The sequence below is a fragment of the Zonotrichia albicollis genome, chromosome 5, assembly GCF_047830755.1.
Source record: "Zonotrichia albicollis isolate bZonAlb1 chromosome 5, bZonAlb1.hap1, whole genome shotgun sequence".
Classification (NCBI taxonomy): Eukaryota; Metazoa; Chordata; class Aves; order Passeriformes; family Passerellidae; genus Zonotrichia; species Zonotrichia albicollis.
The window spans coordinates 18,781,747-18,803,863 of NC_133823.1; the positions used below are offsets into that span (position 1 = coordinate 18,781,747).

A 22,117-nucleotide genomic window follows, 5' to 3' on the forward strand; every position below is an offset into this window, starting at 1 on the left:
TAATTGCTTACTCCAAGTTCTTGTTGTTTTCTCTCTGACTTTAAGTTGTGATTTAAGGGTGAAACAGCAATTTCTAAGCTGATTTTGGTGTCAGTAATGCTGCACAGCAGCTCACTTTGTACAGATGTTATTGGTAGAGCCTGGATCTATACTGGTGATGAATCTCAAATCAGACAGTCTTTTGAATAGGTGCTGTTTAGTTCTTTTTAGCATCAACCTTTTTGATCAGAATTTTGGATAGTGAAGAATGAAATGGTACAGAAATATTGACGTTCTCAATGTGTAAACCCTTATTTAATCTGATGCTATGCTCATCAGAGGATAAAACCAACTTTGTTTCCCTAGATCTATTTTATATAAATCCATGATGTTTGCCATTAATCTAATAACTGTTCCTGGTTTCTGTATCAGTTGAATCCCCTGAAAATATTTCCTTTCCTTGCTTGTATCGATGTTATGCCATGTGCTGTCAGCACCTGGTTATTCCCAGTGAGATATGAACAAGTGGAGCTTCATTTTCCCGTGGTAGCCATGTATTCTGTTGATTTTCTGCAACAGTGTACAATTTAAGACTATCACTCTGTGTGATGGAATGGCCACTTCCATCTTTATGTAACCTGTGAGTTACAAACTTAATGCCTAAATGTTGTCAGATCATACCTATCTTGTAATGTTGATAACCACTGTGCCCCCTACCCTTGAAAAAAACAGTAGCATTACTAACCATGGTATTTTTCAGATCTTTAGCTTCACTGTTTTTACACTTACTGTAACTCATCTAAGCCTGACATAGAAATCAAGAGAATCAAGGGTGTTTGCCATCCCTGCCCTGGATGTCTAACACTTGGCCCTGTATTTCCTGCCTGGGAATGAAATCAGGCCCTACATCCCAGCCTGTGTGTCTTCCTGGTCATCTGCACCTGGGTCAGTTGGGGGAAGGAAGAAGTTGCAACTGCAACATGAAGCACCCTTCCACAGCCAATTAAACTTCTCTCCAATTTACACATTCCTTTGCCCCCACTCTAATTTTCCACTCCTGTAGCAGTCCTACAGAAGTTGGTGAAGTTAATTCTCTCATTTTGTTCTGTTCACTTTTAAAATCCTGTTTCATTTGACCTTCTGAGCAGTCCTAGCAGCTGATCCAAGCCGTCTGCCTGTACCCCGTGTTGCCACAGGACCTTTTCTCTGTACGGCTTCAGCTGTGTCTCTCTTTTGCCAGGTGCCAGAAGATCAAATTCCTGATTTGCAAGCCGCCAGTAACACAGAGTAATTTAGAAGAGGTAGCAGTGGCTGTCAAGGAGTATCTTGGGAAACAGAAATCTTTACCAGGCCGTGTGGGAACAAAGTTCACGTGGGTACAGGTTTTGCAATTACAGAAAATGGCAACAATCTATTTCAAGAAAAATAAGGGGTTTGCATATTGGAACACTTGTCAGTGTGTTTTCCTTTTGACAGTGTGACAGTTTGTCAGTCCCCTTTCTGTCAGTGCTAAATTTCCAGGCATAGAAATTGTGCTTTCTGATGTAGCTTAAGGAAATCTTTGAAGTGAGGTACATTAGCATATAAACTTTGGAACTCTTTGGTTGTTCTTGGGTTGGGATACTAAATGTTTGTTCAGCTGTCTCAGAAGTGAGTGTTTTCTGCCTTGTCTCAATACATTAACTATTGTGCCGTATTTTCATTGAAACACCTGTAGTATTTTTCAAACTTGGGCTTATTTCTAATTTCTGTTCCTCCAAATTATAAATTTTGCATCTTCTTTTGATCTTGCCTGCTTTGAGTCTGAATGAAAGTGTTTCTTGCATGTTATGAATGTCTCACTCCCTTGGGGTATTCCTCCCTTCTTGGCAGAGAACATGGAACTGGATCAATCATCTGTCATTTAACAGTGTTAAAGATTCCACGGGCTTTATCTCTTACCAGTTCTGATAAAATGCTTGTTCCAGTTTCATGTCAAGCATCCATGTTTGGTAGCTGCTGTCTAATGAGTCATATTTTTGTAGGGCTGACCATATGGACAGTGAATCTGAAGCATTAAGTATTGTGAATTTATTTGGTGTTGATGAACTGTGCACTTGTTTGGTATACATGAAATCGCTTTGAAATGTAGATTTTAATATTATTATTAATTGCACAGATGAAAGCCATCTGTGTAGTGACTGTGCATTAAGTGAAGGTGCAAGAGCTGTTCTCCAGGACAAATGGGTGTTTTATGCTGGTAGGAGAAAAAAAAAAGTTTTTGGAAACTGAGAACACACAGTAGCTGGAACATACGATAACCTTGAATTTTGTAAGCAGAAAGGGTGTGAATGGAATGATACTGCATACTAGCAGAAATTTTAAATGTACATTTTCTTAGAGAATTTCCTAGGGAGACATGATATTTCCTACATATTCTATGTGTGGTTTTACATAAGATTTACTTTTGTATTTTAGTAAGATTAAATAGCACTGTGAAAAATTAAGTGTAAAAATGGTCCACAATAGGAAGGTCCACATCTGTAGGATGTGTGCACAGGCCAGAGGGACTCATCATTTGCTTTTTTTTGCTTTTTTCTGCATTTAAGCGCTCATTTGCACCATTACATTAATGTAGGGGTTTGGAATGAATTATAAAAGGAGTTGATAACAGCTTATTTTGGCTGTAAAGCTGCACTCTCATTTTTTTGGCAGTAGGTAAAAGGGCTGATTAGAAGAATGCATTTCCTGTATTTTCCAAATATAAACCAGATACTCGATCATGAAAAAGTTGTTCACTGTTTTCTTAAAACTCTTCTTCTTTTTCTAATGGGAAATTGTAGTTTGGGTGAAGAATGCGTCACTCCTTATGCACAAAACAAATATCAAGAACAAGTAATTGTATTAGTTTTTTTCCTCTCCACACCCTCCTTCACTCCCTCCTTGGATTCTGACTGTTTCTGGCTTTGAACAGATGAGATCCCCTAATGACCACATTAGTGCTTTTAATTCTTCAAAGCAGGAGTGGAATTACAATTTACTGTACATGAATATCAAAAATACTTCAAACAATGTTCCCGACGGTCCAGATTTCACATAATTTTTAAAAACTAAGATAAATATACAGGTGTGGATGGTCCATATTCTAGTTTTTAATGCTTGCAATTTCTAAGATCACCCCTTCGAATACTTAAACTGTTGTTCCTATTTCGATGTGAAAGATCAGAGGTTTTCCAGATGCAGCATCTGATAACTTATTTCTAGTGGTGTTCTTCTCTTCACTCACTTAGAGCCACTGCTATGTTTTCCTGTGGTGGTTGAGGTAGCTTTGAGTAGTTTGGAGAAGCTGGGAAGAATTTCAGTAAACAGGCAAAAAATTTATTCCCGTGACAGTCATGTTCTGCCAGTGATGCTGTGCTGGTAAGATTTGTAAGGAAATTTTGGATGATGTGGTAGGTAAAATGTCATAATCAGTGGCCTACATAACCATGGAATCTCTGTTTCCTAATGAGGCTCCTTGAAGCAGAAATTCCTTGATGTTCCTTGAGGTCCTGCACCCTCTTTTCCAGACTGGTACCTCAATTATCCAGTGTAGCTGACTAGCACATCCCTGTATGGCAGAGCAGCTGCATCCCACATCAGAGGCCCAGCAGCACAGAAGCAAAGTTAGAGTCAAAAAGTGCTTGATAGCCACAAGCAGAGCTGCTGCATTCATCCCCATTCATACTTCCTAAGCGCTCTTTAGAATGGGCTTCCTGCTTCCCTCGTTTTGGGAATAGCAAATGCTTGGCACTGCAGGTGACATTTCACTGGCAGAAATCTGCAAAGATTTTGCTTAAAGAGAAGAATTATTGCATTTGTTTCTAATAGAAAAAAGAAGAAAAACTCTCAGCGTTACGCTCCTCCTCAGGATGGCTTTGGACTGCCTTCCACCTAGACTGAGTTGAAATTGTAAGTGCTTTTAGTGCTTTATCTGAGAATAACTTACCACGTGCTGTAACCCAGTGGAATGTGGGCTGGCTCTGGACACTCCAGTAGCCACAGCAGCCACAACAGGAGTGGGGAACAGCTGGGGACTGGAATTTGCTCATAGCTGAACCTGAAGAGCAGCAAGCTCTACAGGGCACACTGCCAGAGCCACAGCAGGGACCAGGTGAAAGAGAAAGGAAAAGATTTTTCTGTCTTGAAGTTCCTTAGAGAAAGCCTATACCACGTGAAGGAAAAACTAAAAAATAACCCCAAACACCGTAATACCCAGGGTTAAGTACAGTAATAAACCAGGGGGTGGATACAGAAAAATCAACCAATAGGGAAACTGCAAGGGTGGAGCTAGGGCATTGCATCAACACCGTGTGACCAATCAGGATAGGGGGAGGAGAGGGAAGAGATCACATGGGCCGATGGGGCATCGTGGATTAGGGGACTTCCAAGTGGGTGTTTCAATCAGTGATTGGTCCAGGGGGTGAGTGGCAGGGAACATTCAGGAAAAAGGGGCGGGGTTGCCTTGACAGGCAGGGAAAGAAGGGCAGGGTCGCCTCGATAGGCAGGGAAGGGATTAGAACGAAGGGAGGGGAATAGATTGAGGTACAGCTTTAAGGGAGCGTACAATTTAGGGAAAAACCAACTTGGGGAAAACGTGGGGAGATAACAGAATGAACCATTTAACAATAACTTAATGAAATAAACACAAACCACAACAATCACAGGGGCATTAAATGGTACTGCCCCAGCCACTAACGTGTCCCTATAAGATTCAGGCACAGGCAGCTTGCTCAGCAGTCCTCTCTCCCTGCTAGGCTTTTAGATGGCTAACCATCTCACCTTGCCTCTCATGGGTTAACACAGTAGAGCAGCAGAGTAAAAAGTGTTCTGTCATCATCATATCAATGTTTGCTCTATGATGATGATGCACACTTTTTTATAGAAAACAACATCCCAAAGGTTTTGTGAGGTCTGGGGCTATGGGAGCCTGTGTATTGGTGTTTTATGGCAGCAGAAATCTTTATGCTGGTGTACAAATCTCCTTGAAACCTTTTCCAACACAAGCCTGCTGTTTCCATTAAAGTATTTTATGGGGCTCCCTGTACATCATATCTTGCGCAGCTTACCATATTGGCTCTTAAAAGTGGCTTTGAATACAATGCCAAGGCCCCCCAGTAGCAGCTTTACAGGCTGCTGGGGAGCTGGGAAGCTGCAGTTGGCTGTCCCTGTGCTAGCCGAGCTCCCTCACTGGCTTCTCCAGCTAAAACGATGATACATCTGTTCTGTCTAGTTTAATTAGATATGACTTCCTTCCTGGATGCAGCAGGGAGCTCTGCAAAGTGCTACCAGCTCTTGTTCCAGAAGTGCCTCCTTCGAAGGAAAAATGGGTGCTAATCTAATGCCAAGGTCTAATCCCCCTCTGTACCTACTCAGTGCCTGTGTAAAGGACTTCTATGTGGGCCCTAAAAATGAAAACAAGCGCTCCAGCATCAAGGTCGTTTCTGTTTCCTTTTAGGAATCCTGGCATAACTTTTTTTTCTTGCTTTCAGTTTTGCAAAGTTGCTAAAAAGCCCTGAATCTCAATACTTTGTGGAGAAATTTGAAAATCATTGTCTATGCATCAGCTTGTATATGAGCACTGCTGAAGAGATCTCCTATACTCATTAGTGCTCCTGAATAATTAGATCTAGGATAATGTGCTAAGCACCTTTATGCGATTATATTAAAGATCCTGGTAGATGCTGCAGGCTGTAGCAGGTGATGGCAGCACAGAGGCACGGTGCTGGAAGGGTTAATTCCACTGTGCCTGCCTGCAGAGACAATTTATATCCCAAGTTTTGTCCCAGGTGCTTGCAGGATGCTGTTGAAGTGCAAAGTGACCTCTGGTGGCCTCAGGACAAATCCAGCTCATTTTAATGTGGATATAAGGGCAAGGGTGTCCCACTCATATGTTGCCACTTAGAAGAAAACTTTTAAGGGGCACATATTGACACATAATGCATCTTGGTCTGTTTTTCTGTGTGATTTCAGTGCAAGGGGAAAACAAGAATGTAAAGCCTCAGCATGGTATTGCACAGTAATTTTAAAAGCGGTAGAAGGTTGTACAACAACAGGCACTTTAGCAGTGATGGGAACTGAATAATATGTATTTTTGTTCAGGAGGCTAAATGTTAAAATTGGGAAATAAAACTGAAGGATATATAAATGCAAATTATTTTATTATAATTACTCTCAAGAAACACAGAGTTAAAATTTCTCTCTTTAGTAAGCCAGACTTAAAGAGTAGAGCACTGAAGAAACAAACACTAGATAAACTTTTATTATAACATCATTCTCTGACTTTTTTTAAAGGAAAAAACACACCTTACAGATTGTATGCAAGTAAGGAACATCCAAGAGAAACTTTTTAAAGGAGGAGTTTGCTGCTCTGGTTAACTTAGATCTGAAGATGAAAAGTCTCAGGGAGATGGGAGAAGTCAAGTAGAAACAATTCTAGATCTAAACAGGCTTCATCACTAAAGAATATTTGAAAATTAATAGCGGAGTTTTGAAGACTCTGCCAAGATAAATTCTTTTCAGTGTAATTAGAAGGAAGGAAGTGTTCACAGTTGTTTGATGCTCACAATGTTGTATTTCTATTTCATAAGGATTTTCTACTTCACATTGTTGTGGTTAATACTTGGAGGGAGAAAAACACAGAAAATAAGTCAGCATTGAATGGGAAGGGTTGAAATTAAGAACAGGGCTACAATGCACGTGGATCCTTTCAAATGGAGAAAAGTAGGAAAAGCCAGGCAGGACTCAGTGGTTTGATTTAGACATAATGCTGTGTTTTGAGGAGTTTGCCTGTCCCAAACTGGTCCGCAATGGTCTCTGCTTTTGGTTACTGCTCGTTGCCTAGACCAGAACAACATGTCATAGTGCACTTCCAGATGTGACTTCCTAGGCTCAAAACACTTCAGTGAGTCATAAAGCAGGGTGTCAGTAGCCACGTTTTTCAAGATTGTTATACTTAGGCAAGAGCCCAGAGAGTAGGATGTAAAAGGCTGCTCCATGGTTGGATTGCAAAACCATTGGCTCCAGGTTCTCATGAAGTCCGTGTATGAATATGGCTGGAGCCTGAAATCTTGCAGCTTTGCACGTCTCCATGTTTTCTGACTTATTTTTTACGCAGAGACTACAGGGAACACCAGCCAACATGTGGCTTGTGTTATTTTTGAATTATTATTGTTAGGATTTTGCATGTTGACTAATGTGTTATTGGTGTGGTGTATCACAGAAATAAAATGTGGCCTTATTTTGACAGGGAAATGCATGTTACAATTTCCTTGTGATATATTGCACTGCCTTGTTCGTTTGATATTTTCCATCGATGTGAAAGCGGAATAAGGGAGTAGAAGAGATGTTCATCTGCCATGCATTTTCCCTCTCTTTGAAAGGCTCTCATGTCCTCTACCAGTTAGTCACCTCCTTCCCTGTAGTGCGTGATGTGCTGCCCACTCAGAGTTTAGCTGGCAGTTCACATGCAGCTTGCTCCCCTGAGAAATCCCTGTAAGCAGAGCAGCTCCACCAGTCTTCCCAGGCTGCCCTGGGAGCCTCTTGGTCGCCTGGCTTGAGAAACTGGAATGTGTTCTTCTGGAAGTAGCCAGGATATAAAGATCCAGGCATTTTCAAGTAAGTTTGATCCTGCCTATTTTCAGATTCAGAAGTTTATTTGAAACAGTTTATATAAATTGCTTCAGATTGTTATGGGGGTTTTTTGTCATGAGTTTTGATGTGTAGACAGTCAAATTTTATGTTCGCTGCCAGGCTTGCTGAGGTTTAATGGTGCAGGTAATTTACAGGCTTTACTAGAGATGGAGATTTATGGAAGGAAAAATGTATGCAATTAGATACATTACTGTATTTCTATTTAAGTTTTAGAGTAATTAACTTCAGAAGTTATTTGAACAGTTGGTAAAAGTTTTATGATGATATGGCTGTATTATGATTTTCCAGTCAGTTTCACTTTCACTGCATTGTTTTTGCTTGGCTGTTCACTTATTGGTCTGATTTTATTCAGTAGGAGCAACAATGATTATAGACATTCATTTTCTATGAAGAGTTTGTTACTCTGTTAAAAACAAAGCCTAACTCCTCAAAAATAGTCTTGTAAAAATTCCTCTTTGAATAGGAAGTTTGAACAGCTGATATTGATAGGTCATAGAGAGCAAATGTATTACTTAAGGGACAAGGTGCCAACATTTTACTTCTTCATCAGAGCAGTGTCTCATGCAGAATAATCCCCAAAATGTGACCGAGACTGCTCATGTTATGGCATTAGACTAGAAGCACACACCATTGCCACTGTGAGGCTGAGGTTTTAGATGGTATTTGGAGTTGTATTTCAGGGGACAGGTGGAAGTAATGATGACAATTAGAATGCCTTTGATGCCGCATTTAGCAAGTGCTCTTTTACTAAAGTGGGCAGATCAAACACCAGGAAGCAGTTTCCTCACTTGTAATACGAGGCTTGGCTTTGCAGCCAGTGCTCTGTCTGAAAATCTGCCTCTCTTTTGCAGGGAGAAACCAAACTGTTGCTTTCCCTGCTGCTCTGTCTCCCCTGGGTTTGCTCCTCTGTACAAGTTTAACACAGGAAATACACGTGGAACCAAGCCAGTACTTTGTCACCTGGGGTACATGGACACAGCCACAAGAACCTGAAAGCCTCCTGTCCCTCCTAGGAAGCCTCACCATGGCTGTGCTCAGAGCAAGCAAAATGACTTCTCAAATGAGGGAATTCTGGCTATGAGATGGGGGCTATTGCATTTTTGTCCCCATGAGAGATTTGATCCAAAACCCTGATAGTTCCCATTATTAATGTAATCAGATGGCACCGAGGGGCACAAAACTGCAGAATTTTGCCGAACACATTTGTCAGACACAGCAGAAGTGTAACTTAAGTTCATGCTGATCTTTGAGTGGCGGCATTCATTGTCTCAGCTGATGTTTAATAAAGACCATTCTAATAATCTTCCCTTTAATTTGGTGGCTATTAAACACATTAGCTTCATAAAAACTGTGTTTTCTTATAGCCAAGTTTCTCTAAGATGCTGAAAAGTAAGGACATGCTGCTCATCCAACTGGTTGACTGTTGTCTAGTTAAGTTTACACAGAGTAAATCTATGCTGTAGACCTGAGTCGCTCAGTTATGTGTCCTTTAAAACAGGGACCCACATGGGAGGTGTCTCTTGCTTCCACCAGCTCATCATTTGCTGGTTTTGCCACATTCTTTGCTGTAAATCTAACTTAAAAAAAGAGAGATGAGAGAGAATGCTGATTCTGTAAATTGAACAGAAAGATTGGCTCCACATGCAATACTTTATTTCTTTTGTGTTTGTTGCGACTGAGAAAACAATGGCAGAGGACACAGGAAATGTACCTGAGTTGGGTACATGCAGATGAGCTGATGTTTGCAGTGACTTGGATTTGTGAGCATAAGATAGAATGTGCCATTCAAGCATGAGTCCATGTTCTGTCTTTTCTTCATGCTTTTTGTATTGCAACTATGCTTAGCATAAAATGTTTTGGTTGAGGTGCAGCTTTGGAGTTCTGTAATGTGACTTGTTATGCATTCAGAACAACAAGGGTCGGGTTTTGCATTTTTGTTTTATTTCGGACATAGAAAGGCATCTGCCAATTAGTCTGAAACTTTCAGGGATCCCCTGCTGTTATTTCTCGGCCATGAACACCTCATTAAAGTTTATTCAATGTCAGCACTCCATGTTGAGTTGCTGGAACACTGAGTTGTTCTTTCCACTGGGACTTGCTGGATTTGAGTGAAGAGAGCACAGCTCCCTGCCAGTGTGCCCAGCATACCAGTGACTTGTGATTACAAGTAGTGCAGGGGCTACCAGCAAGCAGCAGCTTGGCACATCACACTCTTCATGCATTTTCTGGTGGCTGCTGTTTTAAATCCTTCTGTCATCCGGGAGGATGTGCACAGGCATTTCACAAATATTTCACATGTGTGAACCCACCAAAGTGATTATTAGGCAGTGCACATTCATGTGACTGCTATAAAGCTTTCAATGCAGAGAGGTGGGACTAAATGACCTTTAAAAGGTCCCTTCTTACTCAAAATGTTCTGTGATTGTATAGTGTTAGGTGCACATATTTGTAATATTTGAATAGCAGAAAATATATTCTCTGCATTTTAATATCTTATTAGCTATCAAAATTCTCCGGTATTTTATATTTTATATACTATGGGTATATTTTTTCTATTTTCCATAGACATGTGGGTAAACATAGTGGAAAGAGCAAATCTAAAGAAATTCCTCTTTAATTATGTAGATAAATCACTGTTTTCAAGCTAGTGGGTGGGAAATGTCTAAAAATATTTTCTGCCAATAAATTATATTGCAGTTAGCACAACCACATTTGTGTGTGATCCCTTAATTTATGTGTGTGGCAAACTCCAAGGTGAGATGACCCAGATCTGATGGCAGCCTTGTATAAGTGTAAAGCAGATGGGCAGCGGCAGCTCCCCAGGCAGCCACAATGCTCTTGTCGGTGGAAGTCAGCCTGAGATCAGAATCTGAAACATTTACATATTCTAGATAAGAAGGTGAAACTCAGTATTTCGTGCTGCTAGTTTTGAAGGAACTGTCTCAGCTGGGTTTCTGTTTGTTCTGGTTTTTAACTGTCTCTCTTTCTTGTGCTGTGAAGTACAAGGAAAAATGAAGCCAAGACATTACTGTACAATAAAAGACTATCTGGTACCTAAGAATGGGAAATGAAACTTATTCTGCACGGTCCGTCTATTGCTAGTGAGACATACAGCTGGATCTCTGCAGTAAATTACTGCAGGTTAACTCAGGTACTCTGAGCAAGAAAAATTTCTGAACTGAGCTTGCAACAGTGTTTTTTGTTGTGCAGAGTCCTCCTCTGTGTTTGAGATAGACAATAAGTAAAGTAATGTGATGGAATTTTGTCCTTTTTGGCCTTTTCAGGATCCTGGTTTATTGCAATGGAGCACTTGCATGAAGTTTTGCCACATAGGCATTTTTTCAGGTGCTGCTGAATAAAAATAGCTTCAAATTGCCAAGAAGTGGCTGCTGGGTTATGAGCATGAATTTCATAAATGTTTTATCTAAATTAAAGCAAAATCAAGAGAAAAGCCAACAAGGTCTTTGTTAAAACAAACAAAACCACACAAAAAAGTGTGTTAGGCTGTTTAAAAAAAAGTCTTTGCTTGGCTCTGGTGGGTATCCTCAACCTGAAGTTCATAAGTGCTAGATTTTCTTTCCAAACAGAAGGTGCCTTCTGAATGTGGTCAAGGAATCAGACAAATCAATTAGCCAGAATAAATAATAGTATGTTGCTTGGAGGCATAAGGCAAGGCTTCAGTCCAACAGTACTTTGAAGTTATGTAGACTTTAAAAGGAAGATAAGCGGATACAAAAGTTCTGCAGCAGATTGAGTTAGACACCAGATTACAATTCTTTTATGGCTGCAAGCAAATAACTGAAACTCTAGGCTTCTGTTTGCCATGCATGAGCACAATAAGATAGTGTTTCTTACTTTCAGGAGAGAAGTGAACATTGTTTCTTGAAAATGCCCTGTGTGGCATTTATTCCTATTGTATGGGGTTTTTTAGGTGGTGGGTGGGGGGTTAAGATAGGTCATTTAAAAACATCTTTTTGGAATTGTTCTCATGGCATGAAAGAAAGAAAGAAACAAAGGTCTTTGCTTGAGTCTCAAATTGGAATTCTTTCATTGCACATTTGAGCAACTTTATACTGTCATTTAGTTTAATGGGAAGTTTGCATGGAAAGTTTTAGTTATTTTATAGAGAAACTGAAATTTTTTTTTATATCATATAAGTTATTTCTACATTTAACTGCTGGCACTCCATGACTGTGGATATTATTAATGTCATGTTATGTGAATTTTTCAAATTTCCATAAACTATATATTTTTTATTGCAAATGGTTAGAATTTGGTTTTGTATTGATGGACTGTATGAAATCTTCCAAATGTGGGAATATATGTTTCTAAAATATTACTGAACAAACGATTGTAATCTCCCCGTCTTCTTTCTAAATATATCTTCCACTTTTACCATAGGTAACAAAAACATTATGCTAAAAGAATTTGAGCTAGTTGAGACCACCTCCCATTTCTAGGTTTGTGTTTATTTTGGTCATATTGAATTTGAAGCAGAGACTCTCTCAGGGAAGGAATGCAGTCCAAGAGCCTGGGTCCAGATGTTATGCTTTCCTTCCACACCAACCTAGGCCTCTGAGGCAGAGATCCCCCTCTCTGAAAACAAGACTTGGACAAAGTGCAAACGCCTCATTTCCTGAAATCTCATTGTTTAGGCCAACAAACAGGCAGGTCAACATGCAGGTTGCAGAACTGAAACTGAACACCACCCCAGTTGCCCTGGATCAATGAAGTGTAATTTGAGGCTTGTGGTTGCCTGTCTAGCTTGGAGAACCAGCACAGAGAACAAAGGCTCAACACTGTGGCCTTCAGATATTTGAGGAGTGAAATAATGTTGCTGCTGTTCTCTTTTGCTGGCTTTTGGCTCAGGGCTGTGCTGTTTAGGTAAGCTAGGCATTAATTTTTTGTGATGGTTATGCCAGAAAGTTCTCCTAGAGCAGAGGCAACTTACACTGGTCCTAGGTAGGTTAGTTGAAGAAGAAAAACAAAACAGCAACAAAACAAAACTCCAAACCAGGAAAGAAAAACTTATTTGGGTTCTGCAGATGTTCACATCAACTGTTTCTTATAACAAAACATCTTGATTTGACTCTGTCAGTCTCTCTGTAAAGTCAAGTCAGCAAAGAGCCCTTCGTGAACAATAAATGAAAAACTTGGCGCAAGTCTGGCACTAGATGCAAATTAAAAAAACAGTAGATGTAACTGGCTGTGATGCCTGTGGCATTTTCAGCAACTTGTATGAAAGGTTAGAGTCCATAGCTTCTGCCCCTAGTGGGAAATGGCACACACAAAAGTGAGCTGTCTTGGCTGGAATATTTTTGCACTGTGGCTGCTGCTTTTTGCACAGGGAGCCTTTTTTGGTCAGTAGAAACTCAGGCCCATGGTATTTTGTTTAGCTGCAGTTCAGGGTGTTAATTTATAATTAGGCTTCACTGGGATGTAATCAGATCCATACTTGTAGGGAGTATGGGGGGTTTTTTGCATGTTTTTACTGAAGAGCTCATTAGAAGTTGATGGGAGTTGAGTGCATCTCAGCCTAGTCATGCACCTTTTCCTAAAGCACCTAATTCAATTGATTGGGGTGTTTAGTGACAAGAAATACTGTGTCAGCAGGACCTTAATTATTTAATCTATCTAACCACAGCATGAGTGTTATGAGTAGTGCATGGAGGTAGATAAAACTCTTACATCTTCATGTTTGAGCAGGAACAATGGGAAAGGAAAAAGGTAGTTTTTATTAGTAAGTATAGGCAATATTGTACAGTTGCTGCTTGATATTTGCCACATAAAATATATGCCACACCATGAAAATAGAAATTTATCTGTCAGTTTGCTCAAGTGTGACTGAACTCTAATACTAATGTTAAGTGTACAATATCATATGTAATGGTATATTTTTCTGCACTGTTGTAGATTATATCATCTTACTTAAACTGTGAGGCAAGAATACTTCTTGAAAATTAAGAGTTTGACAGGTAAGAACTGAGTTAACTAATTTTATAAAGACCATTGTTGTTCATAACCACCGTGATAAAGTAAACACAGTAGCATTCACTCTTCTTGAACTACAGTTCCAAAAGCTGACAAAAAATCACTTGCGATTCTCACAGTGATACAAACAGGATATTTGAGAAAGAGAGATGTCTGAAAGACAGATGTCAAGTGTGAATGATGTTAGTATTTTCAATGCTTAGTATCTTGGATGTCTGTCAGGAAGGGATTTGTAAAGAATTGTCTTCTGACAGAAAAATGGGAGCCGGTTGAGAAAGTGGCTGGAGGTAATGGGCACACAGACACCAGGTGCTGGCAGCACAGCTCTGGTGTGGGCTGCTTGTCATTGCCTATCTCATATTTTCAGATACCCATTGGGAGACCTAAACCTCATGTGCAGGAAATGTCCCTAGTCCCCTTGGGGTTATTGCTAAATAATAGCATGCCTGGCAAGTTAAGTTGTCATTCTTTGACTGATGTCTCCCCTGGGGTAAACAAGAAGTAGATCTGCAGAACAAAAAGTCATCAGCTCTTTGTTTAAACAATCTGCTAAAACTCCTGCCTGGTGCTTAAGAAACAAGGATTTGAGTCTTTTCAGGAGGATTGTTGAAAGATTAAATAATTACTCAGTTCATAAGAGGAAAACTCCCACTTTGCTGAAGATGGTGTTGGAAAGCCTTATAGTCAGAGCTGATGTAAAAAGAAAATGTGAGCAGTTTTACCTTATCCCTTTTACCCTTTATCCCCTTTTACCTTATAATGGGGGGAATTCTATATTTTTTACTTCTAATCAGACTGAGACAATGCAGGTGAGCAATTCACTTGACCCCCCCCCCCCAATAAAGGAGGGAGAAACACAGAAATTTGATAGATCAAAACCTATGATGTGCTTTAAGTTATGAACTGTCAATCCACTTTTCCAGGCCACTGAGAAGGTTGTGAGCTATTTAATTTACAGAACCCTTGCCATCCTTTCAGTTTCTTCCTTTTTGTATACATCTATTTCATCATAGAGCTTATAAACACAATACAGGAAGTTGCTGAAATTGGAGAATTAAACATTTTTCCATACACAGATAGCGCTTCCTGACTGCACCATATTCTGTTACCTTGCCTCAGTATTGTAAAGAGCCTGAAGTTGAGAAATGGTATTGAAGTTCCTTTGGGTTTACATTCTTGGAACTTTTCCTAGAGCAATTTCACGACTTAATTTGCATTTGGTGTTAGAAAATTTATAAGACTCTGGTGCTTTGTTACTTATACCTAGATTTTGAAAGGAAAAAGAATGAATGCCTGTTAAGTTTAAAATAAAGTTGTAGCCTTTTCTTATAAAAATGGATGTGCTAACCTTGAAATGCCAGTAAGTTGCATGGAGGTATTAAAAAATAAAAAGCTATATATTCCAAACATTATATACAAAACAAATGAACTAAGTATAATCTTTTATCTGTTAATCTTTATTTATATAGGAACATGGTATATAAGGATTCTTAAGACTGTTAAAATGCTATTAATTTTCTGTGTTTTGTCCCAAATCTTTGCTCCCATTCTTGCAGAAAATGAATATTTTTGTTATTAGCTGTTCAAGCATGTTTTAAGCTGAGTCTTGAAATATTTCCTTTAACAAAGAATTTTTTAAAAATGCTGGTTTTTGAGACATTTTAAGGTTAGTAACCTATTTACCATATTTAACTACATGATGCTATTCCTGCTTCTACAGTATCCTAGTTAGTTTATCAGCTTGAATCTGAAATGAGTACAAAGATAATAATAGAACCAATTTAATTGTGTGGATGTATACATGGCTTTTGGTTGTACATCTGCATAAATGAAAGTGGCTTTATTGCTTCACACTAAAGACCTTTTGAAGGGTTTTGATTACTCTGTGCTTAAAATGCCTCCCTGGAGAAGGCAATACCTTGGACAGATTATATGATGTTCCTGATCCATTCAGTCATTTTTGGGGGAAAAAAAAATTGCCTTAGTAAATTAAACACAGAAAACCCCATGAGTAGGTCCATGCTTTCACCATGTAGTTCCTGCACTAGTCCTTGCTTTTAGAATTATACTTGTGTAATACAAAGCATTTGATCTGGCATATGCTGTGTTATAAGCATCTGGCTGTAAAATGCTACTGAAGATTGCCCATTCTTTTAGCAGTAATTTTTAAACACTTGACCAATTCAAAATGAGCTCTGACATTTTAGTGACTACCTGAATTCTGAATATCCTTCCTTATGTCATGAATGAAGTAATTTCAGTGGGTTGTGCTCATCGTTTCTGCCACTGCTTTACCAATATAAGAAATTGTTGTAATTCAAAGGCTGTATAGAAATACTTAATTTGTATACTTTCGCTACTGTTTATTACTGGGGAAAAAAAAATTATAGAAAAAAGCAATAATAATTCTGGTGCTTCTTGCATTGCATACCTGACAAACCCATTTGGGCTTGGTTTTACTTTGAGAAGGACTTTAACTTACTTACTGTTATTCCATGAATATTTCTTCCATGGAAAGAAGAAATAATAATAATAATAAGCCATAACATCAAACCTAATAACTTAATCTGAAATAATTTTTGTTAATGTTTCGCATGGAACCAATGCACATGAGAAAAGGGATGGCAATATACAGAAAAATCTTGCTCTATACCTTGGGCTTGAAACCAATCAGGTGATTGAGCTGGCTGTTACTTGGGCCCATAGTGAATTGTCTTAGGGAGCACAACCACCTGAGAACTATTTCTTTTGGAGAGCAGGAACCAGGGAGAAAGAAGACAGAGGTTGCTCTCAAGTGGTTTAGTTATGTAAGGTGGTGTCACAGATGGGGTCATGAAAAAGGCAGCGACAGTCCAGGGGAAATAGGAGGGCAAGGGTGGGATGGACAGAGGAGAGAAGAGCAGTCCTTTCACTGGCCACCTACTCTCCTCTGATCTCAGCTGTCTCATAAAACTTCTCTTCGCAATTTGGTGAGGAATTCTCCAGTCTGATGAGCATGGTAGAATAAAGGGATGAGTGTCTTACTAGTGAGAGGCCCCCAAGAAGCATTTCCATCCCACTAGTTCCTAAGGAAAATATGCCCCAAGCCTTCCTCCAGCTCAGATATCTTTTAAGACTTCTGTTCTTCCTCCTTCTGAATCCTTTTGGCAGATTCAATTTACATCATGCTCTGGGGATTTGATTAATTTCCTATTATTGGCTGAGTCTTGCAAACCCCTGCACTCAAGGTTGGCAATTGTGCTGTTAAATCTTGGTATAAATGAGTTCTGCTCCTGCACATTCAACCTATGGCATCTTTGCTGTCTGGGACCATCCACCCAAACTGTGTTTGTTTGATGAATAAGTGGCACCATAATGTGAAATCTATCCTATTAGCAGAGTGAATAAATTTACTCAGTATGGAACTTTTAAGTGTCTATTACCATATGCCTTAGGATCATAATTTAAATTAAATTTGCTTAAAATGGAAATCTAGATTCAAGCTGACATCATAACATATGACCTCCACTAGCAATGAAAATTGAAAACATGAGACAAGGACATTAATCACTGAATAGTTTATAAGCTGCCCTGAATGTTCATGTGAAATGTTAACGCTATTTTATTATATGCAATAACAGCTTAAAGTGAAAATTTATGAACACTGTGAGGTGTCTAAGATAAGGCATTCAGACTCATCTTATTGTGCCTTGGCTCAAATATTTTGAGTCTTTAGAGAAGTGCTCAGAGACACTTGTGTGCTTAACCTATTGCTTTTAGTGCAAGCATAACCTCTGCCTTTTAGTGGGACTGGAAATGTGAGCAGGATAGTGGGGATCAGGTTTGGCAGTCAGACTTGTGTGAACTCAAATTTGCTCATGCACACCCATGTATAGGAGGAGGTGTTTAATGGCCTCAGCGTGGAAGTGTCTGTGAAGTTTGGGTCATTGTTTTCTGGGGTTTTAATTCTGCTTAGCAGTTTGAATTTTGGACTGGAGTCCTGATAGTAAGTTTTGACTTTTTTTTTAATAGACAGCTGTAGTTGTAATGTTGAGTGTAGCTGAATGTGGAGTGTAATGGGTGCAGTAGAGCTTACTTATGCAAAACTGACCAGGGCTGTCATCAAACAGATCTCTTCAGATCACCTGATGGAATGATTTTGGATTTTTGTGTGTGGTATTTTTAATTAGCAAGTACAAAATCTATTTGATGGTTTGAAAAGGATGATATTTAAGAATTTCTTTTTAACTTGATCTCAGATTTATAATGCTTCATCTGTAATATATGCCCTTTACTTGTGAACTCATCAGTGTAACCCAGAATCTTCAAAATTTGATGTCATACATAGTTGACTTGGTGGAGTCTGGAAAAACACAAGCTAAATTGGATTATTAGTTTCCAAACTATTCACTGCTGATTTTTTGCTGGGAGAGCCTCTTTGTTCCTATGTAGCTTGAGCCACTGATTTAAAAATAGATTTAAATGCATTTATAGGTAAAAGTGAGCTTAATTGACAGTGAGCTGGTTGTAGCTTTTGTATTTTGCTTTACTGGGTAGTTCTAGTAGTAAACTGAATTTATTGAAGTAAATCTATGAAATTATCTTAATTGCCTGATCTCAATAATATTTTCAAGGAACTCCCCTATTTGTGTGTTTGTATTTTAATGTAAGGTACATAGTGCAGCTTGTGTATGCATATTGTTTGGAGGCTTTGAATGGCTTGCCTGTCTGATCCATTTTAATAGATTCCAGCCTTTTTCCATGACATCATTATTATAACAGACTTCCTAGAAAATATGAACAGCTGCTGTGTATTTTTTTCCTGTGTTTGATATTAAAACTGTAGCAGCTATTCTGTTCTTTACAAATGACAGCAATAGGCTTGTCTTATGTAAAACAAAATGAAAAAAAGTCCAAGTAAGGAGCTGTGATACTGTTAACAGGCCAGTAATGTAACAGGTCTCCTTGTATGAATCATTTCATAATGCAATAAGGGATTACTTATGCTGCTGTCATACTGGTCAAAGGTTGGTCCCATTTCCTTCCCCCCTCCTCCTGAACTAAACTGTGCATCATTAAAGATGATGAAAACAGTATTGTGCTCAGCTTCCTGGCCCAGATGGCAATTTGCATGAAGAATTTTACTGTATTTTTTTCCCTAATATTCTTATGCAGACTGTGCATAGAGGTTTTAAAGTTCTTTCCAGTTCAGGTCAAGCAGACTTCTTTCTTGTTTCTCTGCACATCTTGGCATTCAGGGATGGCTTAGAGGCCACTTAACATGGAGTCTGGCGTATTACATACAACTAGGAATTCATCAATTTCATTGTTATGTGTAATTTTCTATCTTGCTTCATCTGTAAATACTGTAAACAGCTGACAGGTGTCAAAGAGGGATGTGGACCTTTAGATTATTGCATTCCATGCTGTCTGAAATACCTTGCTTGGGGTTTTAGTTTCTTTTAGACAACTTGTGCAAACCAGCCATGACAAATGGTGTGTTTCATGCCTCAATATCTGCATTTGACACAACAAAAGCAACAGGTATAAAGAAAACCTAACCTTTCCGTGGCTCTGAATAGAAACACACAACACTGTGGCTGACTTAGAGACCAGACAAGTCTTAGGGTGTAATATGGCCATGAGACAACTCATCATCCATTAATGCTGTTATCTCAGTCCTGTGTCTTTTGGAGTGCCTTCTTCCTCCATTTTCAAATAAGTCACCTGTGTGTTTTCTGCTGTGTGTTGGAGGAAAAAAAGCAGCAGTTAATACTGTTCTTCTTCATGAAGCAGGGGGATGGTCTCTGCACCAGGTGAGTGGCTGTGAGCTGATTGAAAAGTGCTCCAAGAAAATCAATACTAACCTTGCAATGAGAAGTTGGATGAGGAATGGCTGCATTGCTCCTGTCTGTGGTGTTCATCAAATGGTGCCTGTTCTGCAGAGCATGTAAAGAAATATTTTCATGAACAGAATAACTGATACCTTTGGCAATTGTCAGTTACAAGCCCTTCTTCATCTTTTAAGGACTCCAAGAGAGACTGCTTGACCTCTCCTCCATTAATGTCCTAAAGCAGCCTTGAAGAGCACATAATACATAAATAATATTAATGCAAATTATTATTAGCCCAGATGTGAGAACACATGAAAATTATCTTCTGTTTCACAATCACAGAAGGTTTAAACCAGCACTGACTATATATAATGTGTGATGCCTACAGAAAGTCATTCCTTCAAATATTTGATGCAACATGGTACTGAGCAACTAATGGTTGATATCTGTGGCTTCTGGGCTGTACCACAGCCTGGATGGGAAGACAGCTTCAAACCACATGAGCAAAGGGCTCATGTGGTCAGCTCACACCAGGGTGGCATGGTTAATGAAAATGCAGTTTTATTCCAATGTTAGACAATTTCTGAAGCTCATTTTTTGTCTTCTCCTTTCTGTTTACATTGAAATGAGTGTAAAAGTCGGATTTTCAGTGGAACAAAATTTGTGTCTCGTTTTCATGTAGTTTTTGCAGACAGTTATAAAGCAAAGTGAAGTGAAGAAACAGCATGTTATGTATAAAATATTTTGAGACTGTAGTTCTTATCATACCACTTCTGCTTTGAGGAAAAATTGTTACTCATAACTCTAAAATTCCCCAGTGTGGGGAAAGCTGTAGGGACTGAGTGTACAGATTTTAGCTTACTGTTTTTTTTTCTTTTTTGAAGCATGCAGAAATTAATTTCTTCCTCCCCCTTCTCTCAACCCCCATATCGTTTTCAAAATTATAGTTCTCTGCTATTGCATTTCTGGTTAGTCTGGCCTATTTTGGGTGTGTAATCAGGCTGTGGATTGTTTTGTTAGTTCATTTCTGTAAATAAACTTCCTAAAAAATCGTTTTTCCGCTTCCTACCCCTAAAAGAAGGTTTGAGAAAGTAACTGATATTTGCATAAATATGTATTAAGAGGTTTTAAATATATTTTAGAGATAAATGTTTGCCAGATCAGCTTATAAAAATTCTGCTTACAAAATAAATTTATTTTTAGCTGTTATTTTTATTTAAAAAATGCAAAACATCAACCATCCTGTAGAGATGAAACACTTTGTGGTGAAAAAACAATTTTGCAGTCATTGATACGTATGAATATATATTATTACAATATAAAAAATGTCAAGTAATTTTATAATAATTACCACATCCATTCAAACTTGTGTGGCAAGGCAAAACTGTAGAGAAATTCCACTGAAATTAATGTGGCTGATCTATAATTACACCACTGAGTCAAACAGTAATATGGATCATTCATTTGTAATTTGAATGCAAACAAATCTGTAATAAAAATTTGTACCATTCTTCAGACAAGTCATGGAAAATGTTTTGCATTTTGCTTCATAGGTATTTGAAATAAAACTCAGAATATGTCTTGGTAATAGCATATGTCCACAAAATGTAATTCACTGAAAAATTATTTAACTTTGGCTTTCTTATTGACACCCTTTTTGAATCTGCTCACCTGAGAGAGCAGTGAAGAGTAGCTAAACATCGCCCTTTTTATAATAAATACCAGTGTATTTTAAATTGAGGGCAAGAACTGATTTTTCTCATTTGCAGTACGAATGCTTTTCAATTAGATTTGTGCTAAGCTCAGTGGCAGACTATGGAACAAAAAGTATGTCTCAGTAAGCTGAATGTGATCTTTCAGGTGTCCGTGCATCTCCCAGCTGCAGTGCCTGCCCATGCAGCGGGTCAGACAGCTGCTTCATCCCTTCCACCAGGACTCAGAACATCAAAGTATGCAAGGCTCAAAGACCTATCTTGAGGCCCACAGTGCTTGAAAGGCTTTACTGGTTTCTGTGTTTTTCTCTCTGCTTTTTAAATGTGCATCCTCACGACAAACCCTTTAGAGTGTAGTTCACACGTGAAAGTGTCACTTCTCAAAATGATTGGTAATAACAGGACCTGGAATGGTTTTGGGTGTGGAGATATTTTTTGCCTTCATCACCATCAGCTTTACACTGGCCCATGTTGGCAGTGAGGATAATCTATAATAAGCTATTGCCTTTAAAAATGGTAGCCTTTTCTCTGTGAAATGAGTAGATGCCTGTTAGACCAAATGCAGAAGTCTGTACTGCAAACCATCAGTACTAAAGTAATTGTAATAGTATTGCTGCCACAGCCATAATATTCAAAGACTGGTGAGGGGGGCAGGGTTTGCCCAGAGAGGTAATATCTTTTATTAGATGAACCAATATAGTTGGAAAAAACAGATGCTTCAGACAGACAAATCTTCCTTCAGGAAAGGCTATCTATGCCCAGAAGCTTGTCTGTTTTTTCCAACTGTATCAGTTGGTCTAATAAAAGATATTGCCTCTCCCTGTAAACTTTGCCTATATGAAACATGGGAATTTCTGTCAGCCCTTCAACAGACAAGCCTGCAGCAGCATGGGCATGGTGCTTTGCTGGATTTCGTATGTCATATTTCTACTCCTGCTTTACCTGCCCTGC

The 22,117-nt window shown here is 38.9% G+C and overlaps 1 protein-coding gene across 6 annotated transcripts in view; it reads left to right on the forward strand.

The window, feature by feature from the left end:
* BMPR1B (bone morphogenetic protein receptor type 1B) overlaps positions 1–22,117 on the forward strand; it is a 231,235-nt gene that overhangs the window by 73,958 nt on the left and 135,160 nt on the right. For 3 of the 6 annotated variants that reach the window (XM_014265404.3, XM_074540942.1, XM_074540944.1), the window contains one exon: positions 13,564–13,625. The exons of the other annotated variants lie outside the window; for them this stretch is intronic. The gene's annotated coding sequence lies outside the window, so the exon portion shown is untranslated. The remainder of the gene's footprint in view (positions 1–13,563; positions 13,626–22,117) is intronic. 6 annotated transcript variants of the gene reach the window in all.